The 20,986-nt window shown below is 30.5% G+C and overlaps 1 protein-coding gene across 3 annotated transcripts in view; it reads left to right on the top strand.

Moving 5' to 3' along the window:
• The window catches only part of KCND2 (potassium voltage-gated channel subfamily D member 2), a 600,774-nt gene that overhangs the window by 66,669 nt on the left and 513,119 nt on the right, over window positions 1–20,986 (top strand). The window lies entirely within an intron of this gene.

The following is a 20,986-nucleotide window of genomic DNA, read 5'->3' as shown; positions in this document are numbered from 1 at the left end:
GATCCTAAGAGTTTGTGTTTTTTTCACTATATATGATATTACCATATGGAATTCTGAAATGAAATTATATTTTTCACTGGATAAGGGATATATGAGGTCTTCTTTATTCACTGGTGCATTTAGTAAATTATATATATATACACATACATATATATATGTATGTGTATATATATATGTATGCATATATGTCATATATATGCATACATATATATGAGAAACTTCTTGCTATGATTAAAATAACCATCTAGGTTATGTCTCTATAAATAGATATTATGATATTAATCAATAGATATAATATTATATTATATTATATTTATATCTTACATAGTACCCATCTAAGATTTAAAAGTAGATTATGAGTATTGTAAAGCAAAGCAAATTGCTTCCATTCTTATACTTCATTCCAATTTGATTTGTATTAAACTGTGATTGGGTTGAGAATACAGTACATGGTTTCAGAAATTAAATTGTCTTTAGAGATTACAACTACTGTGCATGTGTAATTAAGTATACTGATTATTGTCTGTGAAGCTTTTAAAGCCTGCAGTTTTATGGTGGGAGCTTAAAACCAATGATTTTGAATCAATCAGATGGAGAGAATTCAAGATTTTTCAAGCCATTAGTTTTTTTTAAAGAAACTTTGAGACATGCTCTCTTCTTGCAGTCAATCTGGACATTAAAATCTGGCAAATGTTGTGCCATATTCATTAAACATGCATTATTCTGCACCTGCTGCTTGTAAAACACCACTAGGTGTTGTGTGGGAGACAAATGCATAATGTTCTGCATTGGGTGAGAAAACTAGCCAAAAGTTACTGTGGGATTTTATAGGTGATCTAATCCAAGCCTATAATATTGTAGATGAGAAAACTAATGATAAGGATGGAGAATTGTTTGGTTAAGGTTTCCTAGCTTGGAAATAATAGAGCCTGAACTAATATGTGAAAGGAAAGAATTAGGATTCACAATTAGTGCTCAACTATGTTAGGAGAAAAAACAATGAAATGAAATGATGCAACATTTTAAAAAGTTGTTGAATCTGGACGTGTAATAAGGTCTAATAAAAATTGAGCATAAGTTCTCCATTTAAGTAGCAAGTACAGTAGACATTATAATTAGCAATTTATTCCATTATCAAATGAAGTTATACTGTTTGAAAAGGAATCAGATGGGGTAAACTAGAAATTTTCTCTAAGTCTTACATATTCGTTGTAGAAATTACTCCTAAATGAGTTTTCTTCATGCATTACCAATGAGAAAATTACATACACATGCATACACATGTGTATGTTTACATATCAAATCAAAAAGAAGATAACCTCATAATCATATACAGTCTACTACCAACCAACTGTGACCTATCAGCTTTTATATTCCATCTTCCTTCTGCATTATAATTAATAGGGGGAAGAAGTGACTTCTTTAATTTCATATCCTGTTAGCTTTTATTTTCTTCTATTTATATGGATAATATAGTAACATCTTTCTGCATGTGTCCTCAGATGACTAGGCTTCCTTCTTCCCCCATCATCATGCATAACACTTAAAAATATCTTAATCTTCCTTTCTGCATAACTGGGAACTAACAAAGTGCTCACTATTATTAATTGATAGATAAATTGAATCACAGTGTGACTGATACCTTTCCCCATAACTTAAACATTAGTGATGGTGATGGAAAAGGTAACCAGAATAGACATGCATATAACATGAGTCAGGTCTGCCTATAGTTGTTTTTTTTTTTTTCTGCCCATGGTACTCAGACTTTTAAAATAAATACCAGTGCTATAGATAGTATATTAATATATCTTAGCTAATGAAAGGTATTGTTCTGTGCCTTTTTATGTATTTCTAGAATAGAAATGGTAATCGTGACTGGTATTCAGAAATATTACAGTGATCTTTATCAACAAAGAGATATTCCATCATTGGAATTTACTGTGTGATCTTATACATTGCATTTAACCCTTCTAAATCTCAGTTTCTTCAAATGCAAAATGAAAAGGTTGAACTTAATGACCTCTTGGGTAACATGCAGCTAAAATTTATTACATCATCCTATCCTGCATTTCTATGAATTTTTGTAGATAAACTACAAATAATCCAAGACAACAAATAATCTGTTGAACATATTCCCAATATAAAAATGTTCTTCAAAGAAATGAGACAACAAATTTAGTATGCATTGTTTTTCAATGTTGACATTTTAAAAGCTATTTAAAAACTAGTTAAAAAGAGATATCTAACCTGATTAATTGTAACAATTTAATTTTAATAATTGCTATTATAGAATATAGTATCCTTTAAATTAATAGATGTTATATTACAGAATGTTATACATAATAGTTCTATCTAGAAAGGCTATTTTCTGGTATTTATCTCAAGGCATAGAATAGACTCTTAGCTTAAAGAATTCATTAATTATTAAAGGGCAGAAATTATTTGGAGACTGTGAATGCTACAGTTAAGAATGTTGCTAAAAGAATCAATTCTACTGAGAGGAGGAAAAAAACTATACTAAAGATTCAGGGAAGTAATTCCTTCATCCAAAATAATCTTTCTAACCTCAGAATTCCTATAATATATTGTTTACTATGTATATAAGCATGAATATGCAAAAAACATTGAAGTGGGATTTGAGAGTTATGCAATTCAATTATTTCCATCATTGACTGATTCTTTGACCTTGAGATCACAAACTCTGAAGTGTCATATCCTTGCAGGTTAAGGGAACTATATCTTCTACCAATGAACATATTAGATGCTTTCTATTTAAATTACCATGGAGAAAAGACTAAGTTAGATAACTCTTTATATCCTAAGAATCTTACCGTGCTTTGTATTTAGGTGCTACCCAATCAATCCTTATTGTATGAGTATATTACTAGATTATGTTTATGATATTTTTATATGGGAGAAAATAATGAAATTACAAAGGCAGACATTATAATATCAATGGTAGACTTAAGGATTTGGTATTTCTCCCTTCTATAAACTTTACTGTGTATTTTATAATCAAGAACAGGGATTCTTAAACTGTTTTGTCAAAAACTCCATTTTCAGTCTAGTGAAGCCTTCTCAGAAGAATGGTTTAAAATGTATTTTTAAAGGGGGCATCTACTGTGGAGGAGGAAAAAATTTTTGACCAAAGAACTAGAGATCATTATTGATCACAAAATAAATAATTTTGATTATATTAAATTAAAAAGATTTTGTACAAATAAAACTAATGCAGACAATATTAGAAAGGAAGCAAAAACTGGGAAAACTTTTTTTTTTACATTCAAAGGTTCTGATAATGGCCTCAGTTCTAAAATATATAAAGAATTGACTCAAATTTATAAGAATTCAAACCATTCTCCAATTGGTAAATTGTCAAATATTATATCATATCATATGAACAGACAATTTTCAGATGAAGAAATTGAAACTATTTCTAGTCATATGAAAAGGTGCTGCAACTCACTATTGATCAGAGAAAAGCAAATTAAGGCAACTCTGAGACACCACTGCATATCTCTAGGATTAGATAAGATGACAAGAAAAGCTAAGGATGAATGTTGGAGGGAATGTGGGAAAACTGGGACACTGATACATTGTTGGTGGAACTGTGAATGGATCCAACCATTCTGGAGAGCAATTTGGAACTGTGCTCAAAAAGTTATCAAAGTGTGCATACCCTTTGACTCAGCAGTGTTTCTACTACCTTATATCCCAAAGAGATGCTAAAGAAGGAAAAGGAATCCACATGTGCAAAAAGGTTTGTGGCATACCTTTTTGTAGTGACAAGAAACTGGAAACTGAATGGATATCCATCAATTAGAGAATGCCTAAATAAATTATGGTATATGAATGTTATGGAATATTCTGTAAGAGATGAATAGCAGGATTATTTCAGAGGAGCCTGGAGAGACTTATATGAACTGATGCTAAGTGAAATGAGCAGAACCAGGAGATCATTATACATGGCAACAACAAGACTATACAATGATCAATTGTGATGGACGTGGCTCTCTTCAACAATGAGATGATTCAAAACAGTTCCAGTTGTTTAGTGATGAAGAGAGCCATGTACATCCAGAGAGAGAACTATGGGAACTGAGTGTGGACCACAACATGGCATTTTCACTCTTTCTGTTGTTTTTTGATTACATTTTGTTTTGTTTTGTTTTGTTTTCCTTCTTGATCCAATTTTTCTTGTGCAGCAAGATAACTGTATAACTATGTATACAAATATTGGATTTAATATATGTTTTAACATGTTTAACATATATTGTATTATATGCCATCTAGGGGAGGGGGGAGGGGGAAAGAGGAGAAAATTTGGAATAGAAGGTGTTGCAAGGGTCAATGTTGAAAAATTTACCCAAGCATATGTTTTGTAAATAAAAAAAAAACTTTAATAAAATTAAAAACAAGGAAAAGGGGGGCATCTAAATGGTGCAGTGGATAGAATACTGACCCTAGAATCAGGAGGACCTGAGTTCAAATGTGGCTTCAGTCACTTAACAGCTACTATCTGTGTGATTCTGAAGAAGTCACTTATCCCCAACTGCTTTGCAAAAAACAAACAAACGAACAAAACAACAGTAAGATGCTAATTTCTTTCTGCTATAAAATGGACACAGGGCAGCAATAGTGACTTACTGAAATCATGCTGTTATGTCATCTTCTAATCTCAAGTTACCATCTTTCTCATCAACACAACTCATAAATAATAAAATATTCAATTGCCTTAGTTTTGGGTCTCAATGGTCATTCTTGTTTGGCAGGTTAGTTGTAGATACAATAATAATAGCAACTGGCTCTGCCTACAACTTCAACATCTATTATTGGTTGGTTTAGATAATGAAGGGCTTTGGGATTTTTAGATGAAAGTGAGTAGGTATTAGAAACCCCTTTTCCCCTAAAATAGAACTGAATTTAGAGAAAGCAGACTCCACACATCTTTGAACACTAATCATTAGTAAAGACAAACATGAGAGCTGATAGAATTCCTTTGATGTCCAGGGCTATACTTAATTGACTCATTAATCATTTTAGCTATTTCTATCTATATTCGTTGCCTTTCCATTCTGGGGGAAGGGACTTGATTTAACCTGAGTTCATCAAGAAAGACGTAAATATGATGAAAAATGACTGAAACAGACATAGTCATTGTCATGTACAAAAATCTAAGATAATATTCTCATGAATAAAGAAATATAGAAAATGAAAAGAGGGTAAATGGGAATGTTAATCACATAAATTATTAACATGTAAAAGGAAGTACATTTTTTATACTGGTAGGGTGGTGAATATGAAGAATTCAACATTTTCTAAATTCTCAGATTAAGCAAGTCTTCATGAGAGTAGAAGACTTAAAAAATGTGTGTGAAGGAGTATGTTAGAAGCTAACATATAATACCATATATTGAAATAACCTATAATCAGAGAGAATATTTTGAATTAGTTAATCATAAAGATGAGGGCAAAGTGGTAGAGAAAAGGAGAGTGAAAGAGAAAGGGAGTGGAAGGTATAGAAAGAAAAAGAGAGAAAGACCAAAGAAGATCTTCAAAATCAATTAATCAATTAATGGTTTTGATCCTGTTCCTGGTTCTAAAGTAAATAACTCTATATGAACTCAATCAGAGAATGTCATAATTGATATGATAGTTGCTTAATACCTCAAATAATAAGAAGAAACTGCTAGGGCCTAGAAATCTGAAGAAAATTTAAAGATGGTAGTTGGTCAGTCAGTTAATAAGCATTTGTTAAGTACCTGCTATGTGCCAGGCACTGTGCTAAACTTTGGGAATTAAAAAAATATACATCAAAAGACAGTTCCTACCTTCAAGGAGAAAGTAGGTGGTACAGTCAATATAGCCAGGGGCGTAAGGCCAGGAAGTACCAAGTTCCATATTTGGCAGTAGATACTTATTGGCTATTTGGCCCTGAGCAAGTCATTTATGGTCTGTTTGCCTCAATTTCCTTATCTTTAAATGAGGATAATACTAGCACCTCACAAAGTTGTAAGGATCTAATAAAATTATAGTTGTAAAGCACTTTTCATAACACCTAGCACAGTAAGTGCTATATAAATATTAAAAGGTAAAAGCAACTATAACCAAAATAAATATATAAAGGCAAACTATGTAATGATAATTAGGAAATAAAAGAGTAATGACGGTAGAATTAAGATGGGTTGGGAAAGGTTTCCTATAGGTAGAATTTTAGGTGAGCTTTTAGGAAGTCAGGGTAGACAGTAGATAAAAATGAAAAGGGCATGGAAGTATAGCTAAAGAAAATTCCTGAGATAAAAGATGGAGTGTCTTATTTGTTGAACATCTAGGAGGCCAGTGTCACTGGATCAAAGATGAAGGGTACTAAAGTGTAAGAATATTGGAAAGATAAAAGTGGGCTAGATTATTAGGCCTTTGAATCTTAAATAGAAGACTGTATTTGAATGTTGAGGCAATAAGGAACAACAGGAGGTAAATTAGTGTGACGAGGTGATGTGGTCAGACCTATGATTTCAGAAATAACTTTGGTATTTAGAAGATGGATAAGTATGGGGAGAGCCTTGTGGTAGGCTGACCCACCAGAAGTCTACTGCAATAGTCAAAGAGGAGGTAATAAGAGCCTATAACAGAGTGATGGCAGTGTTAGAGAATAGAAGAGGTATTTGAGAGTTGTTGCAGAGGTGACTGGATTTGGCAACATGTTCTATATGTGCAGTGAGAAATATGTGCAGGGTGTTGTCTGGGTAGTGAACCTAGGGAACCAGAAAGATGGTGTTGTCCTCTGCAGGAACAAGGATGTTAGCATGGGTGTAAAGTTTAGAGAAAAATAATAAGTTCAGTTTAATGATGATGTTTATGTTTAATATCAGCTACTTTCATGTTGTCTAAATGGATACATTTCCCAAATATTTCAAGCATAAACTCAGGTTAAGAGAGTCAAATGGTATTTCTTTAACTATAGATATTGAACTATTTATTTCAAACACTCTTTGGATAGTTGGGAAAGGACAGCTTAGCAATGATTGAGCAAAAACAACAAAAAATATAATCTAAAACCTCAATTTTTTATTTATTGCATCCTTTTTTTCTAGTATACCCTTTATGATATCTGTTAATAAACAACAAAAATGCCTTTCAATTTCATCTTATCTCTTTTTTCCCATTGGGGTTAATGTGGTTATCCTCAGTGTCAATAGGTTTCCATTTATAGAGGTGAAGCAATATAAATCTAGGAAAGAAAGGAAAGGAAAACCAGATCAAAGGAGCAAGGACAGTGAGGTTAAATATAAAATCTAAGAAAGATTTAGAACTAAAGGAGTACCAAATTTGGGATAGGAGAGGTTCTTCTTAGGAAAAAGAAAAGTGAAAGAAATTCTGTGAGATTTATTTGGAAGCTACAGCTTGGTCCAAAGTATATTACATCAGAAGTGAATTATGTTCTTTCTATTCATTCACACAATAGAGTTCTAATTTTGAGTTCACCATGCTCTCTTCCTTAAATCTCCTGCTTCTGCTTCCTCCTAGTATGGGTATAGGAGTAGTGCCTATCTTTAGGGTAGAATCTAGAAAGAGTGTAAGAATTAGGGTATCTTAAACATTTTCAAACACAGAAACAGTGTGATTATCCCCCCGCTCCCCATGAATGGTTCAGGAAGAATTCTTGCTAAAATGTAATTTAATCTAGCCAATTTCTGAGGTTTCTTCTGGTCCTGAGATTTTGTAATTTTGTGTTAGTGTAGATACTGAGGTTTCCTTAAAGATCATCAGTCCAAACTTCTCACTTATAAGACGAAGAGAATGAGATTGAGATTCTTGGTGCTCTTACCCAAGATTGTACAGCACATCCCTGATAGATTTTAGGAAGTCCAATCAGACTTCCTGATCTCTAGGCCTGCCTTTTAATATTATAAGACACTGTCTCTTGTTACAGTTTGTTATATTAGACTGTTTTAAATGAAACATTTTCTAAGCAAAAGGAATTCTCTCACATTATTTAGAATAGAATTTGGTAGTAAGTGATTATTTCTTTTAAAAACTGAACATGTAATTTAATTAATATATAGGACTTGTAAGCTATTCAACCTGATGCAGATCAGCAACTACTCTGTAACTCTTATATTCTTTAAGAGTAGTCTAGAAGACTTGAGGGCTTAATGTCATACAGTTTGGATCATAGGTAGAACAGGACAGTAGAACATCCTGACTAACAGACAGAGAGTATATTAGTATAAAGGGCATTGACTTTGGAGTAAGAGGTACTTACTCATTTGACACATTTGGTACTATCTTAGGTGACACGGAAAAAGTCATTTGACCTTTATATACCTTGGGTCCTGCTCTATAAGAGGATTGAAATAGATGGGTTTTGAAATCCCTTTCATCTCTGCTTCTCTAATCTTATAACCATCTTTTCATTAAACCAGGTTGCCTCTTTGTGATTAAATTCATGAAATCCTTTATGGAATACTATTATGCACTTTAGTTATAGTTCATTCTCTGTTATTTGTAAAAACTTTAGTCATGGCTTTAGTCAGCTTGTCAAAAAAAAAGAAAATATATAATAGGCTTAGCATATTTATGATTTAATTATCTAGTTTGCTATTGCAGTCACTGAGTATTTAGACAGCATACATATTATTTACTTGTTGTAACACTAGGTGACATCCCTACCATGATAACTGGTTATTTGTCTTCTTACAATATTTTAAGTAGGAAATAATGCACATAGCATTTAGTGACATCTGTAACAGGTTTGTGTTTTGTAAGCCACATCTAATGAATTTCAACAAATATCCAAGTTGGAGTTGGTTAATGGTGTTAAATAGAACCTTTCGGCACCAATTTTAAGAATTGTGGTCCCAACTAAAAATTACATTTTTCACTCTAACTTATGTCTTTATGATTGTCAGTCAAAATAAAACATACTGAAATGAGCTTCTTTTAGTACAATTGTATTGTTAATGATTGAGAATGACTTTTCAATAAATATACTTAGTGCTTTTAAAAAATCACCTATCTTTTGGAAATAGAGGCTATTAGTTTGCATAATTTTGTACAAGAAATTATTGATGCTATGGCATTGTTGACTTGGTGTGTTTTTTGCTTTTATGTCTTATGAAAGTCTTCTGCCAAATAGTGTCATAAAAATGTTAGCAAATTTGGGAAATAAATAGCATATCAACAGAGAAATCAGTGGCTTAAAAAGTTACATGTTGAAGAAACAAAATTTGACTACTTCAAAGCAAAAGTTAAGCAACATATGTTTGACCTTATATTAAACCCCTTAAACAAATACCTACTCAGGTACATTTTGTATCCCCTTCCATCTAAAATAAATACATATTTACTCAATAAGGTATAGCTGAAAGAAATAACACCTGCTCCAGCTGTCACTTTTCTTCTGTGGTGTTTGGAAAAATACACTCTCCTTAATTGAATGCAACCTTTTCAAATTGTAACCCCATTAATTAATATTTCATTTCTTTGTCAGAGAACATAATAGGGAAAGGATTTATTTGGTAGTTGCTGCTGCTGCGCATTGACATCTGGTCAAACAAAGTGGAAATTTCTGACTTGATTCCAAAAATCTGAACAGATAAAGCAATTATGTATCATATTCAGCATAATATATTTCTTGGGAAAACTTTTCTAATTGCAGCTTCTATATAAACACAGATACTTGAATTCATATATGAAGACATTAAAACTAACCATCCATGACAATTATCAGAATAGTATTAAGTTACCAGTTAGTTGATGTTTTTGTGATAAGCCTTCAAATGCTTAGTTAGACTAATCATTTGAAGAGAGACATAGACTCCATCAAGTCCATGCTCCAAGACTTCATCAGTTAGTGAAATCCTGTCAGAGCTTGTCCACCATTGTCATTAGACTTTGAAAAAGTAACATAACTTCTATCCTAAAATAAAGCATAAGTGAAGGGTCTTGGTAGAGGATAGTATCCAAATAGAGTGATTTTTTTCTCTCTTTTTTTTTGATTTATACTTGCATCTAATATTTATTGATATTAAAGTTAATTGATATAAATAATGCAGTAAAATAAACAAATTTTTACATTCAAAATGCAAATAGTTTCTTTGATGGCAATAAACCCTGTAGTTTCCCGTTCTATTTAAATGTGTCCCCATTTTAAGAAAATTTCAAAAACAAACTCATACTTATAAAACAGTATACTGGGAAAGTCACTTAAGCACAGTGTCCTCATTTGTAAAAAAAAAAAAAGAAGAAGAAGAATAGCAACAGTATCTCACTATTGTTTTTGAGGATAGCATGTTTTAGACCCTATAACTCTATGAAAATGCAACCATATTGATGAGCCAATTACTCATTCAATCCAGTAGAATTTAAAGAATGTATTGAGCCAGCTTTAAAGAATGTAATTGTCTGAAATGAAATTTGAAGCCAGGACTTTTTTATTTGAAGTCCAGTGCCCTATCTATTAAAGCAAAAACTGGGAAAGAAAAAAAAATACTAATATAATTCAATTATAAGAGTTTCACAAGTAGATACTGCTCTACTCATTAAAGAAAACAAAAGCATCTGATAAATGCAAATTTTTCGTTGCTTTAATTCTAGGTATTAAGCTTTTAAAATGAGATAGAACTGCATTTAGAAAAAGAAGAGAAAAAAGACTTCTATGTTTCATTGATATCTTCATATATCAAGAGTTTTAGAAGATACCCCCTTTAGTGGAATCCCATGTATAAGGATTTATGGTAGGACATGGACAATAATCACCTATTGTGGGTAGGTCTGGACGGGGGCTTGTCGTCTGCATCAATAGAAAAAAGGAATACAGAAATCAGAGACATCACAGATAGGCCAAATTCTTGAGGAAGAATTGAAAGACCATTGAGGTCTGGATCTATGGATAGATTTTGGACCTGTCTTGATATTTATTAGTTGTGCACACAGATCATTATTTTTGATCATGTGTGTTTAAGATAGCAATATAGTTATTCTCATTTTCTTTTTCTGATGACTTTAAAAATTTTTGTTATGTATTGCTCTAGCTATTATGTGAATTAACAAGTAAATTCCAATAACTATCTATTTGAAACATAACATTTCCTTAGCAATTGTGGGAAGTACATGACATTTATCTTCAATAGGTTTAGTCTGATGCACTTAAGTCATCTGGAAAATGCTATAAGGAGATGTCATTACAAATTCTTCCATAGACTACATATTTACCCTGTCTTAATTCAGTTAAGATTTGCCTTAATCAAGCTAATGGACAACAACTGCAATCTGTTGTCATGAAAATAAAATAGTACAATGAAACAAATAGTTGTACCATGGAAATGTAATTGGTTTCATCTATACTTGTACCCTGGACTTTTTTTTTTTTTGCTTTATTAAAACTTTTATGTGCTTTTCTTCTCCTTCAATAATTTTTTTAACATGAAAGAAGCTTAAATACTTCATTCTCTTATCATTTATATTTTCTAGAAAGCATACATCTTTTCTGATTAAATCTTTGGTAAATCATTTTGAGATTTTTGTGCTTAGTCAAATGCATTTTCTAAAATCCAAAGGGTTTTTCAACAATGAAGCCATATTTTGAGTTCTCACATTACTGTTATGCTTCATGATTCCTATTTTGGAATTGCAGTGGAAGATCTTAAAAGCACTTGATAGATCTGCCAAATTACCTCTAAATTGGCCTCCATAGTACTATGAAGCCATCTGTGGTCTAGCTATTATACTGAATGAATGAGAGCATTTATTGAGCACTTACTATGTGCAAACCTCTTTTCAAAGATCTGAGAATACAAATAGAAAAGAAAGGCATTCCCGGATATTATGTAACTCACATTCTGAGACAGCAAGATAACTCTTATAAGAAAGTTCAACTTCAGGGAATAGTGATTTGAAAAATTTAAAAGATTCTATGAACTATAAGAATCAGATATTGTTATCATCATTATCATTTTGATGAAATTTATTATTAGGTTACCATAAATTGTTTTACCTAATAACTTTTTTTTAACTTTTTGTGAAATACAATATGTGTGTTTATGAGTGTCTCTCTCATACATGCACACACACACACAGACACACACCATGTAAAATTTGATTGCTTTTCAAATCCATTTATGTTCAATTATTCAGGATTCATGAAGCAAGTAGGTTTATCTTTATTCTTCACAAGTCCTGATAAAAAGGGCAGGTGACACATTTGAGCCACTAAATAACATTGAGCTTTTATAATTTATTGCACTTTTGTAAGATTCTTTTTGCAGCAATCTTGAGTAGGTCTTCTGTTCTATATATTGTGAAAAACTCTTTAAAGAAGCCACAAATTGGGATGCCAAGATATTAAACATTCAGTGCAGCATTTAAGGAAACGTATGGGATATAAAGACTTCAATAAACATTCATTTACTCTGCAAACACTACTTGATTAAATCAAAAGCTAACTACATTTGGACTTCTTGCATTATAAAGGGGAAACTTCCAAGAAATGGTAGCCATGTCCATCTATTTTTTTTCCTACTTGACATAATTAGTCCTCCTAAATCCTATCATTGATTTTAAACGCATGAATAAAATATACTGTGGTGTGCTGCCTTATGTCTCACATCTGGCACCACAGGGGGGAAAAAAAGACATTCATGATGTGCTAAGGTAAGAGTTAATGATGAGTTTCATTAATACTGCATTTAATAGAAAAGGAACATTTTAAAAAATGACTTCACAATGATATATTTATGTATCATGACTTCTCAAAGGATAGGTTTTTTTCCCTAAAAAAAAAAAAAAAAAAAAAAAAGACAAAAGTGGTTGAAAGGAAGCAAAGTTTTACCTTTATTATCCTTTGTTTTTCATAGTAATGGTACAGTTGGTAGAATTTATAAGAGCCTAGTAATCCAAGCCAGCCATGGATTAATCCATCAAAAAAATTAAGTATATAACATACTTTGTAACAAAAGCTGAGCTAAATGATGAAATTATGGATGTAAAAATGAGATAGTTTGTGTTCTTAAGGAGTTTTATGCTATCAGAGAAAAAATATATACATATATAAATATATTAGATAGATATTTTATTTATACAAAAAATATGAGTGTAGGATATGAAGGAACTCAATAACAGATGGTGAGATCAGGAAGTCTTCATATATAAAATAACACTTAAAGTGATCCCTAAAAGAAGTAAGTGAGTCTCTGAGGGAGGAGTGAACAGACTGTGTTTTCTAGGCAAAGGAATAGATAACTAGTACAAAGCATGGAAATTGGAAATAATGATGAACTTCTAAACAGGCATGTATTGGTTCTTCCTCTCTACCCTCTCAAACTTAACTATGCAAAAAGGAGGATAATGTTAAATGAGGATAGTGAGGTAAGTAGAGGCCAAGTTGAAATGGGCTTTATAAGGCAAAGAGCAGAGTTAATATTTGACCTAAAAGCAATAAGGAGCCATTGAAGCTTATTGATTAATGAAGAGATGTGACATAATGTTCCAATAAGGAAATTTGCTTTGGCTGTTTGTGTGGAAGATGGACTTGAGTGTGGAGAGTTTCAACCAGGAAAAAAAATAATAATGGTGACTAGAAGAAAAGATTTAAATTCACCAGAGATGATGAAAGCTTGAACTAGAGTTATGACTCTGTGAGTAGTAACAAGTGGAAGATGCAAGAGATAGTCTAAGGATAGGAATAATTCAAAAAGTTAGGGGCAGAGTATTAAAAGAAAAAATAAACATAAAAAACAGTGAATAAAGTCTTCTCTCAATTCACCCTAACCTTTGTACAGCATTTGACATTAGTGAGCCAATTCATTTTTTGAAATTTTCTTTTTTTTTTTTAACTATCTCAGTTCCTCCTGTCTCTCTGACTTTTCCCTCTTTCTCTCTCACTGGTTCCTCTTCTGTTGCCTACTTCCTAAATGCGGCTATCTCCCCAACCCCAGATTTAATCATTAATATTTTTTTTCTTTTTCTTCCGTACTCTATTGATAATCTAATATATGTATTGTCTTTGCTGATACAGCTTATTTATCATGGTGATTCTCTTTTCTATTCCATTTTCTACAAAATCTGATACACATTTTTCAAAGGCACATCAAATACTTTCATGAACACCACTGAACACCCAACCAATTGTAATATTTTTCTTCTTTGAACTCTCAAGATAAGTTTTTATAACCCAGTTATAGGGTTTTAAATTAATCTATTTTAGGAAATTCAATAATATCAAAAACATCTTGCTACACCAAAAGATTCTTATGAAAAGAAACTGCATCTCATTGTTGCATCCTTAATATGCTCAACACCATATTATAATATAGACACCAAATTATATCTTAGTTGAATTTGAATTTTAAAAAAATCTTAGCTAAAATTAGTGTGTGCATATTAAATATATTCAATATATTTTGATATTTACCTAATCTAAATATGTATAATAATTTTATAATATATATATGTTCAAATTTAACTATATATCGTATATCTATTATATTTTAGTTTAGTTAAATATATAGAATTTTATTATATGATAAAATTATATAATTGATATACATAATTTCAGCTAAGATTTTTTTTTTAAATTCAAGTTCAACTAAGATTTAATTTTGTGAATATATTTATAAAACTTAGCTTACTGAAAATCTTTGCAGAAAGCTGAAAAAGCAATTTCAATAGTAAAATATAGATGACCTTTGTGTGGGATGGGAGGGAAGAAAAGAAAAAAATTATATTAGGGAAGGTGAAAGGGATGTAACCAAATTATTGTATTTGTAATTCCTATTTTGCTTTTTAGTTGGCATAGCCTTATGTGTTTATTGATATGGAATAACTGTTCCTAAAGTATAGATATTTCGTAACTTTAACATCAATTTTTCTTCTTATCAAAATAATCGATAGCCAAAAAATGACAAATCTTGAAGATCAAAGATTTAGAGCTGGAAGGGAATGTATTGGTCATCAATTTCATCAGGTGGCTGATACTATTAACTATACTCTTTAAAAGATAAAAACATTGAGTCTCAGAAAAGTTGCAGTTTACTCAAAATTATCAAATAGTAAATCTTTGAGGCAGAATTTGAACTGAGATCTTGATTCTATATCCAATACAATAATTATTATGCCTCTTAGGTGCCTAAACATTAAAGAAATTCAAAAATATGTCTTAAAATATGAAGTATAGGAGAAATGCAGAAATAAAAGACAAAAAAATAATGTTTGTTGTCTCAATTTTAAAATTTGTTCCTATCTCATTACAGTTAAGACCAGAAGAGTGATCTATCAATAATACTTATGGAGTTACTATGATAATCTGAATTTAAACTAAGCTATGAAATGCAATTTATAATGTATTTGAAAATCACATGCCACTAAGATTAAAATGAAGCTGATAAACTTGAGTATCATGTATATATGAGACAAATGACTACAAAATATTAAACTTGCTTAATAGTTTTATCTTATTATTATTTTAGTGTATTTTAAGGAAAAATGAAAATTATGTTCCCAAAGCTTACAACAATTAAAAAATAAAATAAAATTAGATTTATAAAGACAGCTATAATTAAAATCCCCTTTCCCCTGTCTTTTTATCTTGGCTTTCTGATGCAGATATTGATTTCAAATTTGATTTCATCCCAAATTTCCATTTCAGTGGGGTGATATATGGTTTTTACACAGCTAACGGCAATGATGGCTTATAATCTATTTTTAACTTCCCTTCTGCAGAAATGAACTCATCATACTTTATTTAGAAAGAGTTACATAAAAATTTAATTATATAGCCAAATATCTGCATATATCAATTGCTTTATACCCAAGAGATTTAAGGGTAAAAAGAAGTATTATATATTCATCATCATTGAAATGAATGTATTGACAAATTTTATATATCTGTGAATATAAAATTCTTTCTGGAATTTAAGGGAGAAGGCTAAATTGAAGATAAAAAATTATTCTATTAATTTCAGAACCAGAATGTGATATAAAATTTCACAGTTTAGCATAGTAAAGAATTATTGACCTTAAATTTACTATTGATTTTTATGAGAATAGAAGAGTCCCTTTCCTATAAAAAGGACATTTCTAAAATTAATTCAAATTTTTAATAAACATTTCAAAAATCAAACTCTTCCAAAACAGAATACCAAAAATTTTAGATGGACATTTAAAAAAAAAATTCTGTCATATCCATAAGTGATTTGAATTAGGCAGAACAAGACTATGTGTCAGCAGGCACATTGGTTAATTTTTCCCACTACTTGTTTATTTGTAAAAAAAAATTGAAAATACTTTTGTATCTTATTAATAAACTGATGACTTCCCTGTTCAGAAAAAAAGCAACAATTGTACAGCTCTTAAAATAACACAATAAGGTTCCCCTATTTACTGCCTCTTTGATTTATTCAGGCCAGTTAGCCTTCACATCTTTCCATCTACTAAAGGGGTTGGCTTATATGAACTTTTTGATCCCTTCTCGATCTAACTCTATGATTCTATGAGTCATAATAATGTGCTTTTGAACAATTTTCTATGCTAGATAGATGTCTTGTGTTCAAGAAATGTACGTATTTATATGTAATATAAACCATACACTCAAATGATTCTGCATTCCAGGACCTCCCTACTTCACTGTGGACTTTCTATGTCACTGCAGATGAGGGCACAAATTACAATCTTATCTGTATGTATATTTCTTTAATATTAATGTTTATAAGCTTATTGACATAGCACATTCTTAATGTTTTGAGTGAAAAAAATGAATAAATGTTCAGCAAACCATACTGACTGATATTTTGTCAAACCAACACATACATTTTCAATGAACAAGCATAACTGAAGTCATTCCAAGTCTCCATTGATTCAATTACTATATCAAGCTCAGAATGGAAGTTTCACTTGAAATAAAAAAAAACTTAGAAAAATTCAGGCTTAAAAATTTCTTTTCTCATTGGTTATTTCTGGGTAGTTAAATACATTGAAACTGTATTCCCAAAGAAGTTTCCCCCCACAATACTTTGAAAAACAATTCGGATGATCATCCCAGAAATATAGCTAATATTTAGCATGGTCTGCTTATTTGTTATCCTGATGCTTATGTGGAATGAAAAACAAAATGAAACAAACACACCAACAGTTATGTTCAAAAACAAACACCAATGCCATCCTAGTTCTGCAGCTCATATTCAAAGATGTTTCATATTATTGGTTGCATTTAATTTACAGTGGAAATTTTGAATTAAGAGGACTAATAAGATATTGTTTTCCTTTCACTGATGGCATCTGTTCCATATGTTTTAAATACTTTTAGATACTCTTGAGTTTAATCTGTGGAAACATAAAGAATGCCATAAATAAATTTATAGGCAGATATTAATTGTAGTTGAAATTAAAGTGATTTTTCTCAAATGGAGGATATTCATGTTATTGGTTTGCCTTTTGGAATAAAATTTAGAAAGTATGTATAGAATCAGTGTAAATATAAATAAATCAATAAATAAATATGTCTTAAGGCTCTTCTGTGTGCAAACCACTTTAATTTCTTAAAAATATTTTTGTAGTCAGTGTTTTATTTTATTATATTAGATCATAAATGTGCAATCATTTTTAAACATCTCCACTTTTTATCATGTTGTGAAAGAAAAACCAGAAAAAAGGAAAAACCAAGAGAAAGAAAAAACAAACAAACAAACAAACAAACAAATCCAAAAGGTAAAAATAGTATGTTTCAATCTTTATTCAGTTTCCAATTTTCCCTCTCTGGATGTGGATGGCATTTTTCATTCCAAGTGTATAGGATTTATCTGGTATCACTGTCTTACTGAGAAGAGCTTATAATCTTGCTGTTACTTGTGTACAATGTTCTTTTGTATCTGCTCACTTCACTCAGCATCAGTTGATGGCCTTTCTGAAATCAGCCTGCAAAGCACTTTTAGAAACTTTAAATACAGATGCAAAATTTAGATAGTTGTTACCATTAAGGACCTTATATTTATTTTTTTTAATTTGCATCATTTTTCATGTGTGTATATGTTTCTTTTCTTTTTGCATTGCTGTATAATAATAAAAAATAATGTAAAAGCAATTCAGCAAAGATGCAGTAATATAGTAACTGAATCTAACAATGTATGAAATGTCCTCCACCCTTACATGCTCCCTTGTATCTTCCTACACTTCTTTAAAGATGTGAAAAAAAGAGCATTGTTCTCATTGCTTCTTTGGGCTTAAACTTGGTCACTGTGATAATAATATTTTGTTCAAGATTTTGTCTGCTTTTGTTGCTGTTCTTTATATTTATTCTCTTGTTATCAATATGCAAATTCTTTTCATAAATCAATCATTTTGTTTCAATGTATATGTTTCCCCATCCATGCTTATTGCTTACTACAAATAAATAATATCTCATTACATACAAGTTCTACACTTTGTTTATATATTCCAAAGTTGGTAGTTATCTACTTTGTTTCCCGTTCTTCACTATAAAACTAGAGCTTCCAGCCTACCACAGTAAAAAAAAAAAAAAAAAAAAAAGATACTGGAAATAAGGTATATATTGTGCAAATAATAAATGCAGAACGCAGTGTAAAATGAGAACTAAGTGAAGGTCAACTAGTAATTAATTTTAGCAAAATAAATGTGAACTTTTAAATAAAAGGATGAAATTTCTAAATTTTTCTTGTCTTTAGATATGTAATAGTGAGGCTGACACCTCTTCTGTCCTAGGCTTTGGAATACTGAATCTTCCTTACATGACTAACTAATAGGTAGACATGAATTAGAGATCCAATTGGTAGAACTACTAAAAAGTTGGTATTGGTATTTTTAGAATTAATGCTTATGTTGATAATGAAATCTGAAGTCTATATAAGCATTCTGATATTATTTCCATATTATATTCATGAATCTAGTATGTGTGTGAATATAATATGAATGTATGAAGAACATGTATTTTGAAATATACTTAATGTGTTATTGAAAAGCAATATTTTAGAATTCTGATGATAACTTCACACAATTGATACACTATGTGGAAAATAACATCATTAATCATTATCATACAATATCTTTAATCAATATTGATAACTTTTAAATAATTTTCCTTAAATGGTTAAATTGAAAAATATGCATGGTGTCCCACAAACAGATGGAAGCCATGGTTTCACTTCGTCCTTTTTATCCTTTACTTAAGTACTTTTTGAAAGAACAGACTCCTAAAATGTTAGCTTACTAAAGATCTTTCTAAAGCTCTTTTAAAGAATTCCAGTTACAAATTTAAAGACAGTTATTCTATTTGGCCTGCTTTAAAAGTTTAAGTTATATTTAGCTACAACAAAATAGTCCATTTAAATATATTCCTGCTTGAGAGAATCAAAGATGTTAAACGTTTTTTTACATTTCATATTTTCACAGTAATGCAAAATAGTATCCTTATCCATTAAATATTTTAAAAATAAAATTAGGATTAAAATGAAGTTTCAACAGATGAAACTCTTTGGGAAATTGGGAATTTAATGATATCCAAGAGTACTTGAATTTATTTTTCATGATTATTGTGTTGTCCTAAGGAATCCCTGATGATGCATTTACAAATTTCTTGTATAATACTGACTTTAAAATTTTGGAGTTCAAAAAATCCAAAATCTCACAAAGCAAGAAACATTTAAATAAAGTAAATTTAAAATATCAATCCTTTATAAATAAAAGTACAATTATGCATGGTCTAGGTTCTCCACAGAAAACTGAAATATTTGTTCTTGCAATTTAGGTAATGAGTTTTTGCCTGAATTATGAGAAGCCTATTTTGAATTCGGACTGATTTGCCATAATGATCTAGATAGGTACTTCAATAGTTTTTATATAGTCTATAAATTTTTTTTAAATAAATTTTTATAAATTTCAATAATCTATAAAATTTGCATATTTAACATTCAGTTTAAGAAGTAGGCTGGGATGGAACTAAGATCCTTGTGGAATATTCTACTACCCATTGTAAATTCTAAATTTAGTTCTAAAACTGCTATCTATTAACATTATGGCTAGTAGTTTAAAGGAAAATTTGGGAGAGTAGAAGCAAGGAAGATTGTTTTGGGATGACCTTTCTCCTTGATATCTCATGCAAATTTATGTAATTATTAAACCCATTGTTTAAAAATGTTATCACTTTTAAAGACATCACTTTAAACTGAAAAGTGTTATTATACCATACTACTTTCACAATTGATGCTTTAAAACATAAATAATTATATTTTAATGAAAGTTATTTTTAAATGTTACTTTTTTAAATTCTATATGGAGAAACAGGCTTGTCAATTCTATTGAGGAATTGATTGACTAAACGAGTACAAATAACAATCAAATCAAGCAATGGTTCAACTTGTTCATTGAAGCAGTGATTTCCTTCTGTCTGTCTAGTTTGTAACTTATATATATGTAACTTCTAGCTAGTTAGTGATATCCAGTGAATAGTGTGCTAAACCTTAGTCAGGAAGACCTAATTTCAAATTCAGCCTCAGAAATTTATTAGCTATGTGACTTCAGGCAAGTCAACTTGACCTTGATTTAATTCAGTTTATTCATTTGTAAAATGGAAATAACAGCTCCAATCTCCCAATGTTGTTGTGAACATCAATGGGATAATATTGTTGTAATATACATAGAATTGTAGATGCTATATAAATGTTAGCTATTATTCAACTAGTCAGAGTTTTCTCGATATAAGATATAAGATCCACAAATTCACATTAATATATTCTGATGATTTTATGTCAAAATAAATTAATTTCCTTGGTGATTCTCTATGTATTTTACTTGATATATTTCAAGTAATCTGAGAAAGGATACATAAAACTTCATTTGATTGGCAAAGGAGGCTATAATGAAAACAAGACTACAAACTTATTTTTTAAGTTTTTAAATATTTTCCAGGGTAGAACATCATTCCGAGAGGCAATATGTTATCCTGTTGCATATACAAGAGAATTCTATCATTTTCTAA

Source organism: Antechinus flavipes, chromosome 5 (genome assembly GCF_016432865.1).
Source record: "Antechinus flavipes isolate AdamAnt ecotype Samford, QLD, Australia chromosome 5, AdamAnt_v2, whole genome shotgun sequence".
NCBI classification, from domain to species: Eukaryota; Metazoa; Chordata; class Mammalia; order Dasyuromorphia; family Dasyuridae; genus Antechinus; species Antechinus flavipes.
The sequence above is the reverse complement of the archived record's forward strand: the minus strand, read 5'-3'. Positions and strand labels throughout refer to the sequence as shown.